We start from the raw sequence: 19653 nt of genomic DNA, 5'->3' as shown, positions 1-19653 counted from the left end.
TCCTTTGGTAAAGCGAGAGGAGCTGCCAGTCAAAGGGGCCACCGTAGGAGTGCCAGAGGTGGAAAACAGGTTACTCGAGGTGCCAAGGCCGCTCGGGCAGTTGCCTCTTTGCCCTCAGGCAACGCCACAGCTGCTTCAGCTCAGTCATGAGGCCATGTCCCATGGTTCGCCGGTTGGGGGAAGGCTGGTGCAGCATCTTGTAGAGTGGCGCGCCATTACTTCAGATGTGTGGGTTCTGGCGATCATAGCCCACGGCTATTGTCTTCCTTTCCGGCAGAGGCCTCACGACAATCCACCAGGAAATCTCTTTGAAGAGTCCGGATCCGCTCCTTGCGCAGGAAATTCAATCCCTGCTGGAGAAAGGCGCCATAGAACTGGTGCCTGTAGCGGAGAGGAACAAGGGATGGTATTCCCCTTATTTTTTGATTTCCAAGAAAGACTGGGGATTGAGACCCATCATGGACTTGCGCGGTTTGAACAAACTCCTCAGGAAGGACAAGTTCAAGATGGTTACTCTCTCTCAAGTCCTCCAGGCCCTTCAACTTCAGGACTGGTTGGTGTCTTCCGACCTCAAGGATGCTTATTTTCATGTGCCGATCCATCCAAAGCAGAAGTAGTACCTGAGGTTCGCGGTTGGCGACTCACACTTTGTTTCGGGTCCTGCCGTTCGGATTGACCTCCTCCCCGAGGGTCTTCACCAAGCTCATTCTAGTGGTGGCAGCGCATCTCAGGAAAGGGAGGATTCACGTCTACCCCTACCTGGACGATTGCTTGATCAGGGCGCACTCTCCCGAGCAAGTCCTGGATCATCAGTCCGTCACCTGCCACTCTCTCCACAAGCTGGGCTTCTCCCTCAACTTGAAGTCCCATTTGACCCCAACTCAGAGGCTCCAGTACATCGGAGCAGTGCTCGACACATCCCTGAGGCAGTGTTTTCCTCCCCAGGTGAGGGCTCATCCCATTCAGCAGATGGTGCACAAGTTTCAGCTTGCCCAGAGTCTCCCAGCATTCGAGTTCTTGAGATTGCTCGGCCTCATGGCATCCTGCATTCTTCTGGTACCAGAGGCCAGGTTGCGGATGAGATCTTTGCAATGGGCCCTCAAGCTCCAGTGGTCTCAGTCCTCCGGCAGGATGTCGGACCCTGTTCAGGTGCCGTCCTCGGTCGCCCAGGACCTTCTGTGGTGGGCCGTCAAAGGCAATCTGATGAAGGGGGCTCCATTTTGGCTACCCTGGCCGGAGGTGACGATCATGACGGACGCATCCCTCACGGGATGGGGAGCTCATGCCAACGAGTTGAGTCAGCGGTCGTTGGTCTCCGTCAGAGTCCAGACTCCATATCAATCTGTTGGAGCTGAGGGCCGTCAGGCTTGCCCTGAAGGCTTTTCTGCCGACTGTGCGAGGGAAGAATGTCCTGATCCTGACGGACAACACAGTGGCCATGCACTACCTCAACAAAAAGGGGGGGGGGCAGGGTCACTACCTCTGTGCAGGGAGGCGATGCAGCTCTGGTTCTGGGCAATCCAGCAGGAAGTTTCGATCTCAGCAGTTCATCTGGCCGGAGACGAAAACGAGACGGGGGATGCTCTGAGCAGGCAGAGAACGATCTCTCACGAGTGGGAGTTGGCTCAGGAGATTTCTCCTGGAGATCTTCGCCTCTTGAGGGACCCCTCAAGTGGATCTCTTCGCCTCCAGTGACAACCGGAAGTGCGAAAGGTTCTGCTCGTGGGAATTTCCTCCAAGAGCAGCCTTAGGAGACGTGTTTGTGGTGGAGTGGTCATTCCCACTGCTGTACGCGTTTCCTCCAGTCCCCGTCATCCCGCAAGTACTGCAGAGGTTACGGAGGTTCGGTTCCTGGATGATCCTCATTGCTCCGGCATGGGCCCGGAGGATGTGGTACTTTGCGACTTGTCCATCTGCCCTCCACGTCGTCTTCCCTACCGAGACAATCTGTTCTCACGGGTGGGGGAAGGGTAAGGTTCTCCATCCAGAGGTCAGATCCCTCAACCGTCACGCTTGGTTTCTGAAAGGTTGAGGTATAAGGATTGGGACCTCCCTGAAGACGTGATGGAGGTGTTGCTTTCGGCCAGAAGGCCTGCAACAAAGTCCCTGTAGCGTTGCCGTTGGCAAAAGTTCTGCGACTGGTGCAGGGTTAAGAATGTGGATCCTTTTGCATGTGACATTCCTGTGGTTCTGTCTTTTTTGCTTTCTTTAGCCCACAGGGGCTTGCAAGTGGGTACTGTTAAAGGTTACCTAGCAGCGCTGTCCATATTTAAGCGCTCGTCTGAAGAGTGTTCTTATTTTAAAATTCCTTTAATTTCTCAGTTTCTAAAAGGGCTCACTAATGTGTTCCCTCTGTCACCTTTCCAGGTGCCCAGTTGGGATTTGAACCTTGTCCTCAAGTTTCTGATGGGTGCTCCATTTGAGCCTTTGCATTCATGCCCTTTGAGACTGTTAACTCTTAAAATTGTATTTTTGGTTGCGGTCACTTCCACTCGCAGAGTGAGTGAGTTACAGGCACTTTCAATTAAGCCACCCTTCACTGTATTTCAGAAGGACAGGGTTGTCCTTGGAGTTCGTCCTTCCTTTCTTCCGAAGGTGGTGTCGGAATTTCATTTAGGCCAGAAGGTAGTTCTTCTGGCATTTCATCCTCCTCCACATCCTGGTAAGGAAGAGGAGAGGCTCCATAGGCTCAATCCTAGGAGAGCTTTAAGTTTTTATATTTCACGAATGTCCCGTGTCAGAGTGGACAATCAACTCTTCATTGGTTATGCTGGAAAGCGTTTGGGACAAGCTGTGACTAAGCAGACTTTGTCTCACTGGATTATTCTGGCTATTTCTGAGTGTTAGCGCTTGGCGGGTAAGGACCCACCGGTAGGCTTGCAGGCTCATTCTACCAGGGGTATGGCTGCCTCTACTGCCCTACAGAGGGGGTGTTCCTATTCGTAACATCTGTGACGCAGCTACCTGGGCTTCGGTCGAAACTTTTGTACAACACTACTCCCTCGATTCCATCCATGGGCAGGATCTGGCCTTTGGCAAGGCGGTCCTTTGCTCCGCAATTTGATTGGGCATTCTAAATTTCTTGTTCTAAATTCTTTTCCCACCTCCTTGCATTGGTACTGCTTTGGGAGTCTGTCATAGATATGGAATACGTCGGAGGACCCAATCCCCTCGAAGAACAAGTTACTCTCTTACCTGGTAATGTTCTTTCGATGGGATGGTCCGACGACGTATTCCATATCGCTCCCTCCCTGCCTTCCCCGCTACAGAATTTCTTATACGATTGCAGCTTACGTTTCCGCAAGGCTTTGTGTGGTCAGACTGGCAGAAGACTGGTGCCACACGTTCTGGGGGAAAAAACTACAACTGAGGCTACAGGTGTCGTGCGTCCTACTTATAACATCCAGTGACGTCGGCCGTCGGAGGAGGTCCTCCAGGGCGGCGTATCGACGTCATCGACGCAGGACGCAGACGGCGAAAGATTTTCCGAAGCAGCACAGCTGTGGTGATTACTGTCATAGATATGCAATACGTCTTCGGACCATCCCATCGAAAGAACGTTACCAGGTAAGAGAGTAACTTGTTCTTCTAACTATAGTCAGTGCTGGTGTGCTTCTAATTTAAAAGTGGATAGAGTAAGAAAGGAAAAAATCTACTTTCATTTTTGTTCTTTCATTGTTCGCTTCAGTTTCATCGTACATGGTTATGTTAAAGACAAGGAAAACAGTGTAGAACCTTACTCATGTGCAGTGTTTTAAAATAACTAGTAGGATAGTTGTCAACAGTATTATGGCAATGGTTACTTAATTGGCCAGTACGGTGGGCTACATCCCTATTAAAAAAAGTAGACGTTTCTACACTAAGTAAAGAGCTGAAAGAGTTGTTATTCTCTATGAAGACTTATCTTGGGGGTCTATACATTCTAATTTCTAAATGTGCCCCTAGCTTGTCTCTGGGAATATGGCAGGACCTTTCCTGCTCTCTCCCTGTGTATGTCGACCTCTTTCAGTGGATTATCTGGTTCTTGCCACCTTCTTCAGGACAGTCTTTGTGCTTTGGTTGTAAGGATTGTCTGCAGTGGTTGGTCATCCTAATTAAGTACCCAAAACATAAGTCAATTTGGAACGCTCTCACCTCTTTTGATTTGAAGAAACATTTACACTGCCCAGATCACTCCTGTGATTGTGGCCATTGCTGAGGCGTCGGGCAAAACTTCCTTTTAATTTTGACACCGCATCTGTGCCTCTGCATCCAGACTTAACCCTTGATACAAGTGTGCAGCTAATTCAGAAAAAGGGTGAACGACTTTGAACATCTGAGCACTTCAAAGAATCTCTGCAAAAAAGGTGCATTGTCTGCAATGGAAGATGAGCGCTCTATATCAATTTCAGCCTGTCTTGGTCCATATTTTTCTTGCTGCCTGATTTTGGCAACCTTAGAAATATTAACTGTATTCTTTTTTCCTTTTTCCTTCCAATTTCGATCCTCCTGCTCTCAACACAACCATGACCACCTTGATATAAACCAGACAATCATGCACATTCCCGCCAGCTATTAGAAGATCTATATAAGGAATAATTGCCACCTCGCACTTGATGTCCTTCAAAATGTCAGCATTCACTCTGTGTAATCCATCAACCCCTGTTCCACAAAAAGGTAGTTTTCTCTCAACTCCCCTTCAAAGGCACACTCCAAAAAGCTTTAGAGAAATCAATCACTTTAAAAGCCGTAGTCTTAAAACTTATCTTGGCAATCAACTCAGGGTTTTGGGAAGTAGGACCTTATTCAACTGGTGATAATACACTGTTATCTGGGCACAATATCGTCTCTTTCCGGCAGACTAGCCAACTGGCAGTGAAGTAACTGGTCATTTCGGAGCCACCCCCTTTTTGATCATTGTATTTTTTGGCCTCATTGAGACATGTAAGCACAATAAGGTTTGTGTGTTCTCCCATCGGTCGTTTCCTGTTTTCCATTTCAGCTGTCACATTATGTTTCCACCATTCACTGAAATTGGTAATGTGTTAACGCCCAATGTAATCCTCCTCATCCATGTCAATTTTTACCATCCCTGTACAGTCTTTTCCCTGTTGAAATTATGATCCCTTTATTCCCTGTATACCATAGCTAGTGTTGGATTTGTCTGTCCACATTGACGCAGCTGCTTCTGCGTCTCATAAGAAGGTGACTAGTCACGCACAAAATTTGAACTTTATCCAATCCCTGTTGCACACTCCCTCTTTGTTTTAGAGAAGCAGGGTTGTCCCTGGCTCAGTAGGGACAGTTCCTGTCATCACATTCTCTCATGCCACATATTCTCAAAAATCACCCTCTCTAGCGCCATTAGCTTAATGCCTATCAGTCAACTTCTCTCACAGCTTTACAGCCACGTCTTTCTTTACTTCCTCCTGTGCCTGTTGTCGACCACTGACCAATGGACTCGCTAAATTTACTACTAGCTCCTGGTACATGAGACACTTAGGTGCAAGGTCCCAAAACTTTTCAGGTCTTCAGTCATCCTCTCTTCAATAGTCTTCTATATATCAGCCCCTTCCTCTCTTCCTCTCCCACCTCTGAAACCTACTCTATTATACTACTAATGATCTTGCCGATACTTCTGCTGTCCCCCTTCAAACTCCCCTCCTGCTGTACTACACCTTCCTTAAGCTTGCTTATAGGCACACGGTCTCTCTTTTACCTCAATTAGTCAGTCACCCTTTTTAAAAAACCTTCCTTATGTCTCTTTCAGCCTCTGTTGCTTTCTTTGTGACCTTTGTGTTTGCCATGTGTTCCTTCACCTCATTTTCCACCTTAATAAATATAAACCACATGTTCTACTTTACCTGTTGGAAGCATGTTCCAGGCCCCAGCCACGTATATCTGCCATTTTCTGGTGGAATTGATTTGGCATCTCCCAAATGTCTTGGAAAGATTTCTGGGCATTTTCCCACTCAATCTTTTATACCTAGCTTTGCAGAACGGCCTCAACCCTTCAAGAGTTATCCCTTCCTCCTTTCGCTCCAATCTTCTATCAGTTATGCTTCCTGCTTTCCTTGGTACCACTTATAAAAGTTCAAGAGTATCGATAACTTCTGAGTCACATATTCACGCAATTGTGTCCAACTGATAATGCTGTAATTGTTGTGCTAAAGCTTCCATCTAAATGTCTATTTCAGTAGAATATGTATTAACTTATTTATTCCTCGTAAATCTCACGTTCCTGCCTGTGGGAACATGAGACTTGGAGCAAGCTAATAGTCACATATTGCAAAACTCAAAATACAATACATTCAACAACTATAATTCCATCGTCATAATTGGAAGGCAATCATGTGACTCGCAGATAAAAGAAACTAAGGAGTAAAATACCACTTAAAGCAACGATAACCAGAGTTTGAGCTTTTTAAACTGCTAGGAAAGATTTTCTTTTATCTCATGAGCGTTTTAAATACATTAACAATGCCCAGGCCACTTAGGGAGAATCTGGCCAGTCAAAGTATACTAGAGCCGGGTGGTATTGTTAGATCAGCTTCTCTTGATATAGGTTTCAAAGTAGACTTCATGATATTTTATATATACCGGACAAAAGAACAGGAAGTGTCCTCTATTGCTGCTGGGAACAGCAGGCTTGTCTTTTCAGTTCTATGGTTTCCTGACCATTTTGAAGTTATGGCGCAGAGTGGTAACAATTGGACTGGGCCCATGTGTGCTCTGGTTTTGGTTAGATGCCCATAATAAGCATGTTTGGATATTCTGTTCTATGATGTTAGAGCAGGTCTTCGGTTAGATGGTTTCAAGCGTTCTAGGCGCTCTCATCAGTCCTTGAAATCAGCGAATAATCTCCTTTTTAATATGCCATCCAATGGCTAAAAGTGTCTGGAGCATAATAGTAAGTGCATTAATTTCATAAAGCTTCAATTTTATATCTTTTAAGCAAGGTATGTTTGCCGAGTTATCCTTGCTATTATCGAATTAAGGGTATCCATGGAAAGTTCTGCATTACTATTCCTTACCAGTCGCGCAACCAGTGAAGCACTGGTTGCCATGGACAGCACATCCTTAATATACATACAGCCCAATTCCATATGTACATTATAGCTAGATACTTCACGGGGAGCCCTAGGATGGTCTGGATTTGTTTGTCTGCATGTCCCCATAATGTTCCCCCCTATCTTTATTTAAAATTATTTTAGCCCAGTCCTCCTCTGATAGCTCATCCCCCACCAAGTCGACCCAGTATCTGTGGAAGGTTTGTTTCTTCGGCCAGTGCCGACAGATTCATAGCCTTATACAGCCTAGAAAGAATGCCTTTTCTTGTAATCTATTGGTCTAGGGCCTTCTCAAAGATGGTAAGCTCCCTTGCCGTCAAGCCTCTCCATTTTGCGTCAGTCAGCGTGCCCTTCACTCGGACATATTCAAAGACTGAGATCACATCCCTCCCCAGCACCTCCTGGACTGAATTCATGTCCAGGAACACCCCTTCCTTAACTAGTTGACCCACCCTCTCAAAGCCCAGGTCCGGCCATCTCTGTGGTGTCGCATTCCCAGATTCTCCAGATTAAACACGGGGCGCACACCGAGGGCAAGGGCCAAGATGAAAAACCGCAATTGGTCCCATTATCCTGCCAGATCGACCAGAGAACCCCCAGTGTGGGGTGAGATCACAAACACTCCAGAACAGATCTGAGGGAGCCAGAGGTAATCCGGGACCTCCAGTGGGTTAGCCACCAGGTCGTCAAGATATGCCCAATAGGTGTTTGTGTCCTTCCTCATATTATCCCTCATTATTCGCAATTGAGCGGCTTTATAATTTAGGCAGAAATCAGGGAATCCGAACCCACCTCCATGTCTCGAGAGCATCAGGGTTGCCATTTTCACTCTGTGTCTTATTCTGTCAGATAAATCTGCGGACTTTTCCCACTAGGTGGAGGAAAAAATCTTTCCGGGAGTTCTTTCAGGATGGAGGTAAATAAGTATAGAATGCGGGGGAGCACATTCATTTTGACTGAGGTCATGCGTCTATACCACGTCCATGTTAGCAGGGTCAACCTTTTCAAATCTCCTTTGAGCTGTTGCATTAAGAGGTTGTAATTTAATTTCACTATCTTTTCCAGATCTCTTAAGTCATATCCCTAGGTACGGAATATTTGTATATTCTATCCTCATGCCCAAGTAGCTCTCCCGCATGTCTAGTAGGGGACACTGCATTTGGATTGGCATGATGCACGATTTCTGCACATTGGTTTTTAGACCTGATAAGCGGCCATAGAACGAGATTTGTTCTATCAATGCCGGGAGCGACTGCTGTACCTCAGTGAGATATCTCAGTATGTCATCTGCGAATAGTGATAATTTACATTCAATCTCCCCACTGTTTATACCTTTAATACGTTGGTTTTCGTGAATTGCAATAGCCAGAGGTTCCATGGTCAGGACATATAGCAGCGGGGAGAGGGGGCATCCCTGTCTCGTACCCCTTATTAATCTAAATACTTTGGAGTGCCCTCCATTCACTTGGACCCTTGCCCTGGGCTCGCGATACAGCTCCCCAACCCACTTCCGAAAGTTCAGAAAAAATCCCGTCCACCCCAGGACCTTCATCATAAAGGGCCAATCCACCCTGTCAAAAGCTTTCTTCGAGTCTAGAGATACCAAGCAGGCCTGCCGGTTGCCCATTTGAGCACAATGAATCAGTCTATAGTTTTCTGAATCTTGTCTGACCCTCGTCTCCCCCAGATAAAGCCCACTTGATCCCCATGGACCATTGTTGGCGGTCCTGTCTCCAGCCTCGTTCCCAAGATCTTTGCAAAGATTTTCACATTGTTGTTCAGCAGGGAAATAGGTCTATAGGAAGTGCACTTCCTGGGGTTCTTTCCCTCTTTCTGGATCGCTATTATTTTAACCAACATCATCATGTCGGATAGGGTCTCCCCCTCTAAACATATATTGAACATTCACACTAGGTACAGGGAAAGTAGCGATCTAAAAAGTTTATAAAACTTCATTGAAAACATGCGCTTCCCTGGGGCCGTTCCAGACTTCATATATTTAATTGCCCATTGAACCTCTTCCACTGTAATAGGTTGGTCGAGCTCCTCAACCATATTGTGTGCTTGACCCGGGGGGCGGGGATTTAAAGGCGTCTATCTGAGCATCTTCTCCCTCCCATTTGGAGGTTTACAAGGTGCTATAGTATTTAGTAAATTCTTAGGTGATGCCCTGTTGGTCGAGCCTGACAACCCCTTCCTCAGACTCTATGCCCCCAATCGTTCTTCGCTGCTTTTCCTTCCTCAATCTCCACGCCAGAATCTTGTCAGCCTTATCCCCTTTTTCATGGTACCTTTGTTTCAAGACCATTCGTTTTTTCTCAGTGTCCTGGACCAGGATGGAATTTAATTGCGCCTTGTATCGTTGGAACTTGCTCGACACTGCGAGTGACATATAGCTGCCCCCTGGCTGCAACCCTTCTATTTTCTGGCATAGCGCGGTTTCTTGTTTCAGCCTCGCCTTCTTTTGAGCCCATCCTTATCAAGACCCCCGAATGGTTGCCTCAAAGCCTTCCCATAAGGTCTGTACACTCGCGTCCCCTGTGTCATTAAAGCTAAAATAATCCTTTATAGGAGTAGTTCCTGTGTCACATCCCTGTCCTGCAGTAGGAAGTCATTGCACCTCCAACTCCATGTGAGTGGTGGCGCCCAGGCCAGCCTTATTACCCCTTTAACCATATCATGATCTGACCATGGGATCGGGGTGACCTGGGAGTCCAGAACCTGCCCTTTCAGAAGTTTGTCGATAAGTAGTAAATCTATTTGTGAATAGCAGTTGTGAACAGCAGAAAAGTGAATGGTCTTTCTCCTACTAAGGGGGGTGGGGGAGAAATGAATCCACCAAACCCAGGGACTCATTTACTTCTTTGAAACAGGATGAGTTCCCCTCACTCAAATCGTGATTCCGGCACCTAGCCCAACCTTAACTCATGCGGTCCTTGAGGGGATCCAACACCATATTAAAATCCCCTCCCAACAGCAGTTGTCCCTCCATGAACACCATCAACTCATCCCTCACCCCCTCCCAAATTTTGCAGTGCCCCGAATGGAGCCCAGATTCATAAGGTTACCTTGTAATCTTCCCTTAAAGAAGAGATAGCGGCCGTTTGGATCAGTCATTACTTTCACCACCCGAACCCATGGCGGGCTCCAACCAGAATCATCACAGCCCTTCTTTTTTCTTTTTTTTTTGCATCTGAGTCCACAAATACTTCCACCTCTTTGGCCCACCTCCCCCTTTCCCAGTGAGTCTCCTGCAAACAAAGCCAGTCTAATCTTGCTCTTTTAAATTCCCTAAGAATCTTTTTCTTGGGTGAATTAAGGCCTCCAACATTGAGGGAACCAATTGTCATCTCACCCATTGTCGTCGTTCTCCCATTTCCAGAGTGCTGCACATCTCAACCCACTCCTGAGACCACCTTCCAGTAGAACACCTTTCACATGAACCTGTTCTACACTCCCCATGTCAAAGATCTACTATCGTAGAAAAAACAAAAACTCTCAACCTTTTCCCTTCCCCACTCTCCCACAGCATCAAATCCTGCTCACATGTAACTACCAGCAATCATCCCAGTTTTATGACCAACACCACAAAGCTCAATATCCCAAGCCCCCCCCTCCCAATGTTGTAGTATCAAAAAGATGGTGCTCCCAGAAGCACTCCTGATCATCCCACAGCTACAGTCACATCTAAGTACATGTCTTAAATTAAAGCGACACCCTGTAACTGATGAAATATAGTAAAAGGCTCAGGGCATCCCCATCATCTGCTTGGCTTCCCACCCAGAAGTGTATTGAGCCTATTGTATTTGCACGATTTGGGAATCTTCTGCCTGCATATCCGCAGGCCCTGGTCCACTGCCTCTTCTCCTGTGTTGTTCTAACATTAATTCCGCAGACACTGTCTGAATGTCATCCTCTGTGACCATCTTGTAAGTGTAGCCTTCATGTTCAAAAGAAATCAAAAAAGGGAAGCCCCAGCGGTACCTCACACCCTTGACATTCTACCGTTTTGTAAACTGACCACATTGCCTTCTCCTGGCCAGCGCAAAGGCAGATAGGTCTTGGTAGATGGTTATTTTTGCGGTGCCATGGTCTATAAGACCTGCTCTGCTTGCTTTGTCCAAGATCTTCATTTTTTCGTAGTAATGGAATCTCACCAAAATTGATCTCTGGCCTCTGGGCCTCTCCGAGCTTTGTGCGCCCTATTGATTGTAGGCTCCACAAGGACATTTGAGCCAAACAGCAGCCTCAGGTCCTCCATAATTGGGCGTTTGATGTCACTCTAGGATTCCCCCTGTTTTTCCAGGAAACCAAAAAAACTGAGGTTTCTTTGCTTTCTGTTCTCGAAATTGTCCATTTTCAAACGCACTTCCTTCTTTCTACTCTCCAGCTCTGAGATCTGCATATCAATTTGTGTTTTCATCATGCTAAAGATGTTTGGTTTCCCTCAAGGCCCTGAACCCTCATCTATGGTGTCAATCCTCCGCTCCATTTTGTCAATTTTTTGCCCCAGGGCAGTACGCAAGCCCCTGATTTCCTCTATGAGTGCAGCTAGGTCCTTCCTGGTGGAAACTAGATCCTCTGCCATGTTTGCCATCTGGGCTGACTCGATGGTGTCAGGGGAGCCTGGAACTGGTATTGTTGTAGGGTGGTTGTACAGGTCACCTGAACTCTGTTCTGGGAGTCACCTCACCTCTCGTCGTCCGGCTTCACCACCAGCTGTGCTCCTCTCACTGCCTGCACCACTACCCCTGTATCTAGAGGCCAGCTGTCCACCAGCCACCCTTAGGGTGGTCTCTGGGGCCTTTCTGCACAATAACACTGTCCCTGAATCCCAACTTCCAGATCCTGGTTTCACGTGGATATGTAGCTGGTAAGGCAGGCACACGCCTGGAGCCAGGAGGCCTACACCTTGACAAGCTGTCTCACGGCTCAGGTGAACCACTGTTAACAGAGGCTCACACTATGGTGTTCTGGCCATGGAGCCCCAATCTCTGAATCCAGACGTCTGTGTCCTGCGGGCCCCTGGCGTCACCTGGACCACTCCCGCCGATTCAAACTCTCCCACTACCACTTAAGCTGGGGACTGTGGTTCTCTCGTGCCCTGCATGACTAAATCAGGAATAAATCTTGTGAGTGATCCCCCACCCCCGAGTGAATGAAGGGGGTGGGGGGGAACACACAATGGGCACTTCACCTATCCCACTCTGGACCCAGGCCCTGATTGCACCCCTCAGCTTAGTTATATTTATTGGGGACCCCCCTCAGATGGGGGTGGGGGGACTCACAGCAGGCACGTCACTGGTTCTTCAACCTCTGAGAGTACAACTCCAGCTTTGTCAGGACGTGCCTCTCAAGCCGGACGCCACTCCGGGGACCGCTATATAAGTAGACAGCCTGGAGCGCCGTGCTTGGAAACTTTTGTTTTCTCGCTGCGGGGTCCCTCACACAATATCTCCGTCGAGCCATGGTAGATTCCCTCATAAATACATGCACGTGCTCCCGGGGCCTGTCCCAGCTGAATGGCTCCTCAGGAGTTCGGCTGGGGGGTCTCGAGTGGGGGCTCTTCACCCTTTTTGGCTCTTCACCCTTAAAGGCATTAAGTTTCGAATCCAGCCCATTCATAAAGAAAGTATAGGTCGAGTTTAATTTTTGCAATGCACAGGGAGTATGTTCAATTAAAACCATGTTGTCTGCAGAGGCGAGTAAGGGTAGCTTCCTCCTCTTCACCGCCCCCCCCTCCCCATTTTGGGACAGCCACACCAATGGTTATCAAGGCTTCATGCAGGCCATTTATATGTAGGTTGAAAAGCCTGGGGAGGGGACAGAACATAACCCTGGCACACCCTCTTGCTTCAAATGATAATGAATGAGTGCAGTGTCCCTGCTTTCCCGTTCTAACTTGTGCTTTTATGTTTTCTTGGAGATTAATAAGTTACCTTAAGATCCCTCCTGGGCACTTTAGGGACCTGAATAACTGCTACAACTTAGATTGATTTATTTTATCGATGTAAATAGTCAGGTCCATAAAGGCAAGGTAAAACGGCTCTTTTTTTAAAAAATATAAATTGAATGGCCCACAATTATACATTGTAGGTCTGTTCGCCAGTGCCAATTCTTTGTCTGAACTCTAATTGAACAGGCGATAAGATGTGGTACATATACTGTTTGAGTATTCCAAGTCATCAGGCTGTACACTCGGTGAAACCAAGAAACTGTGCTCACTTTATTGTTCTAACCTGCTCATTTGTGCTCCAACCAATAGACACTTTCCTCTTTTGCTCCACCAGTGCGGGGGGGGGGGGGGGGGGCGCGTCTTCAGAATTTTAACTGCTTTTTCTTCAATGTTTTAAAGAGAATCCTTCCCAGTACGGCAACAAGACTCCTGTTATTTTACAGCTCAAGATGCGTCCTTTCATGGTTTGGAGACTGTTGCACTCTGTGGAAACTCCCTGAGGGAAAGGGAAGGAATTCACAAGTTTTCATGGTGTTCCCAAAGGGTCGGGTTCACTGGTGTTCCTCCCCATTACTGATCCCAAGCCTAGTAAAAGCAAGTTTACAACATGTTAAAATAATTTTGTAGTAGGCAAGCGTGAGATATATCTGTATTGCCTTACCCTGACTAAAATATGGACACCTACTGGAATAAAGCCATGTTAGAGACAGAAGACTGGTTGCATGGCTAGATGACCGTGTTATTGCACTCCGACTCTCCTTCGTTGAGAAGCTGTGCCTCACTGTGTCGTGGCAGGTCACTGGGTAGAGCTACTTTTTCCAAAAGAGCCTTTCATGGGGAAAAAAGGGTAGTGTGTTTCCACATGGACTCGGATGAGCCCTGCTTGCAAAGCCTGCTTAGTCCTCTTCACCAGACCAAAAACTACACAAGTTCATAGCTCACAAAAGATGTGTCTAAGAAACAGTGAACAGGAGTGCCTCCATCTACAGAAACAGCTCTCCAGACACCTACCATGCCATGAATGAGCGATTCCTTGCTGACCCCTCCAACAAAGAAAAACAGACAGTTAATGGTAGCCTCGTCGACTGTGACATTGAGACCTTCAATGGTAGCCCCACCGCTTGCCTTGTTGGCAACCTCTCACTTGATGATGGTATTTCAGTCTATGAAGCAACCTCAAACATGTGCCTAAAGCAAATGCCATATCATATCAACTACAGAAGAGACAGCTACACTGGTCTTTAAGGATGACAAAACAAAACATTTTAACTTGGAACATCTGTCCCTCCGGGTGCACCAGAAGCCTCTATTCTCCAGCATGGGGTCTGGCATGGATTCACATGCTCATGAATATTCCCCGTCGTCAGGCTGGGAATCCTCGGTAAAGAAAAAACCAGTATCAGTTTCGTTTCTGATCTGTCTTTCGTAGTAACAACCAATCACTGGTCTCTGCGTCATACTGACCACAGCCAATGACTGCCCTCTACCTAAGCACCGCCTCTGGCAGCCATCTTCAGATTTTTACCGCACGTTCATGTGTTGGGATCCTCGTGCTATTGCTCTCGAGCGTTAGTGCTATTTTTCGCGCTTTTTCACAAAAAACTTCGATTCTTTCGGTCAAAAGAGCCTCAAGCTCCACCGATCCTACATCCGATCAACGGGGACCCGTGTCGGATTCGTCTGTGCCCCTCAAGGGTGAAGATTTCGTCGAGCTACACTTCGGAGGACTCCAGAAGCTTCTCAGGCCCGGTCTCGGAGATGGCCCAGGAGAAGGGAAGCTCGACGCCCGGAAAGCTGTTCAGGGTCTGCCCTGGATGCCAGCTGCAGAACGTCTTTAAGGAGGACGAACACTCTTTCTGCCTTTACTGCCTTCATGAGGACAAGACGCACGTGGAGAAGGACTGTGCGTTTTGCGGCAACATGTCGGAACGGACCATGAAGGACCGCCATCAACGTCTCGCCAACTGGCTGGAGGGTAAGAGCCCGTCTGGCGAGAAGAAGAAGAAATCCGAGCGGTCTTCTAAGACCTTTGAGGGCGCCCCGGCGACGGGGGCCCAACATAAGGCTAAGCACCGCGAGTCCGCTGGCACCGGGAGCGCCGAACGGTCGGGCTCTACGGGCGCCAGGCAGGGCGCACCCTCCCCGGCACCATCAACCACGAGCCAACGCTCTGGGTCGGGTAAGAGGAAGGCCGAGCACCCGGCGAAGCTCCTGGAGAGGCCCCGGTCGAGCTCTAAGGCAGAGGAGGAGCGTGGCAGTGCCCCCTCCCTCAAGGATAAGGTGGTGAGCGCACCTAAGGTGGTGAAGGCCTTGATCCATCCGACCAAGCCCTCTATCGAAACGGTCGCGGCGGCCCTGGCTCAGCCTGTGGAGGCTGCACCAGTGGTGGCGACCTCGGGGCCCAGAATCTCCCTGCCTCCTCGGAGGGAGTCTTCTTTTGTGCCCATCGATAGGACCCCCGTGAAACCCTCTGTGGGGAAGAAGAAGGGGGGGGGGGCAGGGCGTCGTCGTAGATTCGGCCTCAACCTCAGAAGAGGAGCTGATCGAGGTCTTAAGCCACGGCCTAGGCGTGGAAGAAGGCCAGCCCGTCGGAATGGACCCCGACGCAGGTGACGACGACGACATCGTCGAGGATACCGACGGGGCCCCTGCTCGCCCGTCGGACTCCCCTCTGCCAGCGCCGCAAGACAACTCGGCGGCCATTTTGTTGGCCATACAGTCCTTATGCTCCGAGATAAGGACGAGGCTACCGTTACCGATGGAGGAACCTCTCCCGTCGGGGGATCCAGAACCGGGACCTTCTGGTGTTCCCCCTACCAAGAAAAGAAGGATCCATCCACCACCTCCTTTTCAACCGTCGCGCCCCGTCCAGCCCTCCTCCCCGTCCACCCGAGGGGATGATACGGGGACTGACACGGCAGCGACGGGTACGGACGACGAGGCATACGACGAGGATTTTCCGTCGTCGCCTCCCGCCAGGGCTTCTCCGCCCGACGAGATCGGATCTTTCCACTCCATGATCTCCAGGGCTTCCGAGCTTTTCCAACTCTGCCCTGAGGAGAAGAAAAAGGAAGGCTTCCTTTATCAGCGGCGCAAGGCCAAGAGGAAGACGGTCCTCGCAGTGCCTCTGTTGGACGACATTTGGGATGAGGGCCTTTCCCTCCTCAAGAACCCTTCCACGACGCCAGCTAGAAGAGACCGGTACGAGAAAAAGTACCGGGTCCCGGACACGGCCCCCCTGTGCCTCCGGGCGCAGCCTACCCCGGATTCCGTCGTCTCCGCGGCAGCCAGGAAGAAAGCGGGGGGGGTGCGGCCTCCACATCGACTTCCCCGCAGGACGGCGAGGGAAGGAAATTGGATGCTATGGGACGTAGAGTCATCTCGTCGGCAGCGACGACGATTAAAGCGGCCAACGCCTTGGCTATCGTGGCTCGCTACGACAGGGAGCTCTGGTACAAGATAGCTCCCCTGCTGGATTTTCTGCCGGACGACAAGAGGGCGGAGGCCCTGGAGATCCTGCAGGAAGGTGAGGTGGCCTCGGACCACGCCATCACCGTGGCGACGGACATCGCCGACACTGGGTTCCGCCAGCTGGGCAACGGCGTTTGCTTTCGACGTCGTGGATGGCTCAAAGCTACGGACTTCCGGCAGGACGTCCAGACCAGAGTCCTGGACATGCCCTTCGACGGGAACAATCTGTTTGGGAAGACAGTGGACGATTCCCTTCAGGCCATAAAGGCGGATACTGAGACGGCCCGGGCCCTTGGAGTTCTGCAGCAACGACGGACGCCCTTTCGGAGCAGCGGAGGCAAGGGCGCCTCCAAAGGTTCCGGCGGCGGTTTCGCTTCCTACCGTCAAGCGGCCCGCTCGTCGTCGCAAGAGGCCTACAGAGGACGAGGCAAGTCTAGCGGACCCCGCCGTCGTCGCCAAGGAGGTCAAGGCGGCAAGGCCGCGTCCAAGCAGGATTGAACCGGCCGTGGGGTCGGGCCCCCACCGAAGCACCCCGGTGGGAGGCCGGCTGGCGGGCTTCGTCAGCGTGTGGGAGTCCATCTCCACCGACCGTTGGGTGCTGGACGCCCTGGCCCGGGGCCACGCGCTCGAGTTTCAAAGAAGGTGCCCGCGCGTCCCCCCCGTGGCCAGGAAAGAACTTCACGCCCCTCAACTTCTCCTGGAGGTAAAGGCGATGCTCAGGAAGGGCGCCATCGAACTCGTCCCAAAGGGGCTTCGGGGCTCCGGAGTCTACTCGAGATACTTCCTCGTGAAGAAGAAGACGGGAGGATGGCGCCCCATCCTAGACCTGCGACGTCTGAACAAGTTCATCAAGGCGCAGAAGTTCCGGATGGTCACCCTCCAGCACGTCCTGGGTCAGCTGGAGGAAGGAGACTTCCTATCGTCGTTGGATTTGGAGGATGCCTACTTCCACATTCCCATCCTAAAGGGGCACCGGAAATTCCTCAGGTTCGTGGTCCAAGGGCGTCATTACCAGTTCAAAGCCCTTCCCTTCGGACTACGGTCGGCACCCAGGGTATTCACCAAGTGCCTCGCACCGGTGGCGGCGCAGCTGCGCCGCGAGGGGATTCACGTCTACCCCTACCTGGACGACTGGCTCATCCGCGCCAAGACGAGGGAGCTCGCCGTGGTCCACACGGCAAGGACCGTCCAACTCCTCACGGACCTGGGATTCTCCGTGAACTACGCCAAATCCCACCTGGTGCCCGCGCAAGTCGCACTGTTTCTGGGAGCGAGGCTCGACACAGTGTCCCTTCTGGCCTCCCCGTCGGAGGAGAGGACCAGGACCATCTTGGGCAAGGTGCAACGGATGTTGGTGGCCGACGCGGCCAAAGTGAGGTCCATCAAGTCCCTCCTCGGGATGATGTCTTCCTGCATCTACCTCATTCCCATGTGCAGGCTCCGGATGCGCCCGTTGCAAGAATTCCTGGATGCGCGCTGGATCCAGACGACGGGCAGCTTCGAGGAAAGGATCAAGCTCGACGAGAGCTTCCGACGAGCGATACGGTGGTGGGGCACCCGCGCGCATCTGACGGCGGGCATGGACTTCCAGGCCCCAGCCCACCAGGAGACTGTGACCACGGATGCCTCCCTGGAAGGGTGGGGAGCGCACACCGAAAATCTGCACGCAAGGGGACTCTGGCTCCCGACGGAGAAGTCCCTGCATATCAACGTCCTGGAGCTCCGTGCAGTGTTTTGGGCCCTCAGGTCCTTCCTTCCGTCCCTCAAGGGCAAGGTGGTGAGGATCTTCACCGACAACACCACCACCATGTTTTACATCAGGAAACAGGGCGGAACCAGGTCCCCAGCGCTGTCCAAGGAGGCGCAGGACCTGTGGCATTGGGCCGTCGCCCAAGGGATTTTTCTGGTGCCGTTTCATCTGGCAGGGATAAAAAACACCATCGCCGACTCACTCAGCAGGGAGCTGCGCTCGTGCCACGAGTGGGAACTACGGCAGGATCTGGTGGATCGCCTCTTCCGACGGTGGGGCACACCCCAGATCGACCTGTTCGCGACGGCGACGAACACCAAGTGCCGGAGGTTCGCCAGCAGGTTTCCCCAGACGAGGAGCATGGGCGATGCTTTCTCGTTCCCCTGGGAGGGCCTGTTCCTCTACGCGTTCCCTCCTTTGCCTCTGCTAATCCGGCTCATCAACCAGCTCAAGAGGTCACGGTGCAGGATGATCCTCGTCGCACCTGCGTGGCCGAGGCAGATATGGTTCCCGGACTTGCTGGACTTGTCAGCGTCCCCGCCGATCAAGCTGCCGGCGGACGCGGATCTACTCTCCAGGGAAGGAGGCGCCATCCTCCACCACGACCCGAAGTCGCTGAACTTGCAGGCCTGGCTCCTGCAGCGCTAGAGTTTGGAGGATACGACATACCGGCCGATTGCAGAGAGGTTCTTGCAAAGGCCAGGGCGTCCTCGACTCTTAAATGCTACGGACACAAATGGAAGAGGTTCTCTGTCTGGTGCCGCGCACAGAAGATTAACCCTTTACGGATTACGGCTCCCCAAGTACTGCCGTACCTGCTGACGCTGGCCAAAGCTGGTCTGGCACACGCGTCCATCAAGATTCATCTTGCTGCGATCTCCCGATACACCAGAACCACGGGGCGGACGTCCTTGTGGTCTCATCGTCTGGTGAAAGAGTTCATGAAGGGACTGTTCAGATCGTTCCCGCCGGTGAAGGCTCCGGCCCCGGCGTGGGAGCTCAACGTGGTGCTGACCAAGCTCATGGGACCTCCGTTCGAGCCTCTGCACTCGGCCTCGTTGAAGTTTCTATCGTGGAAAACAGCTTTTCTTGTGGCCATCACCTCCGCACGACGAGTGGGAGAGATCCAGGCCCTTTCCTGCAAGGCCCCGTACTTGACTTTCCACGACACGAGGGTAGTGCTCAGGACGCACCCCTCCTTCATGCCCAAGGTACCGTCGGACTTCCATCTCAACGAACCCTTGGTGTTACCTGTGTTCTTCCCGTCGCCTTCGTCGCCGGCTGAGAGGACTTTGCACTCGCTGGATGTAGCTAGAGCGCTGAAGTTCTACGTGGACCGCACGAAGGGTTTTCGGAAGACGTCACAACTCTTTGTGAACTTTGGACCTGTCAATCAGGGGAAGGCTCTCTCGAAGGCTTCCATCTCC

This window comes from Ambystoma mexicanum, chromosome 11 (genome assembly GCF_040938575.1).
Source record: "Ambystoma mexicanum isolate Mex_15411 chromosome 11, UKY_AmexF1_1, whole genome shotgun sequence".
In the NCBI taxonomy this organism is placed as follows: Eukaryota; Metazoa; Chordata; class Amphibia; order Caudata; family Ambystomatidae; genus Ambystoma; species Ambystoma mexicanum.
The sequence above is the reverse complement of the archived record's forward strand: the minus strand, read 5'-3'. Positions refer to the sequence as shown.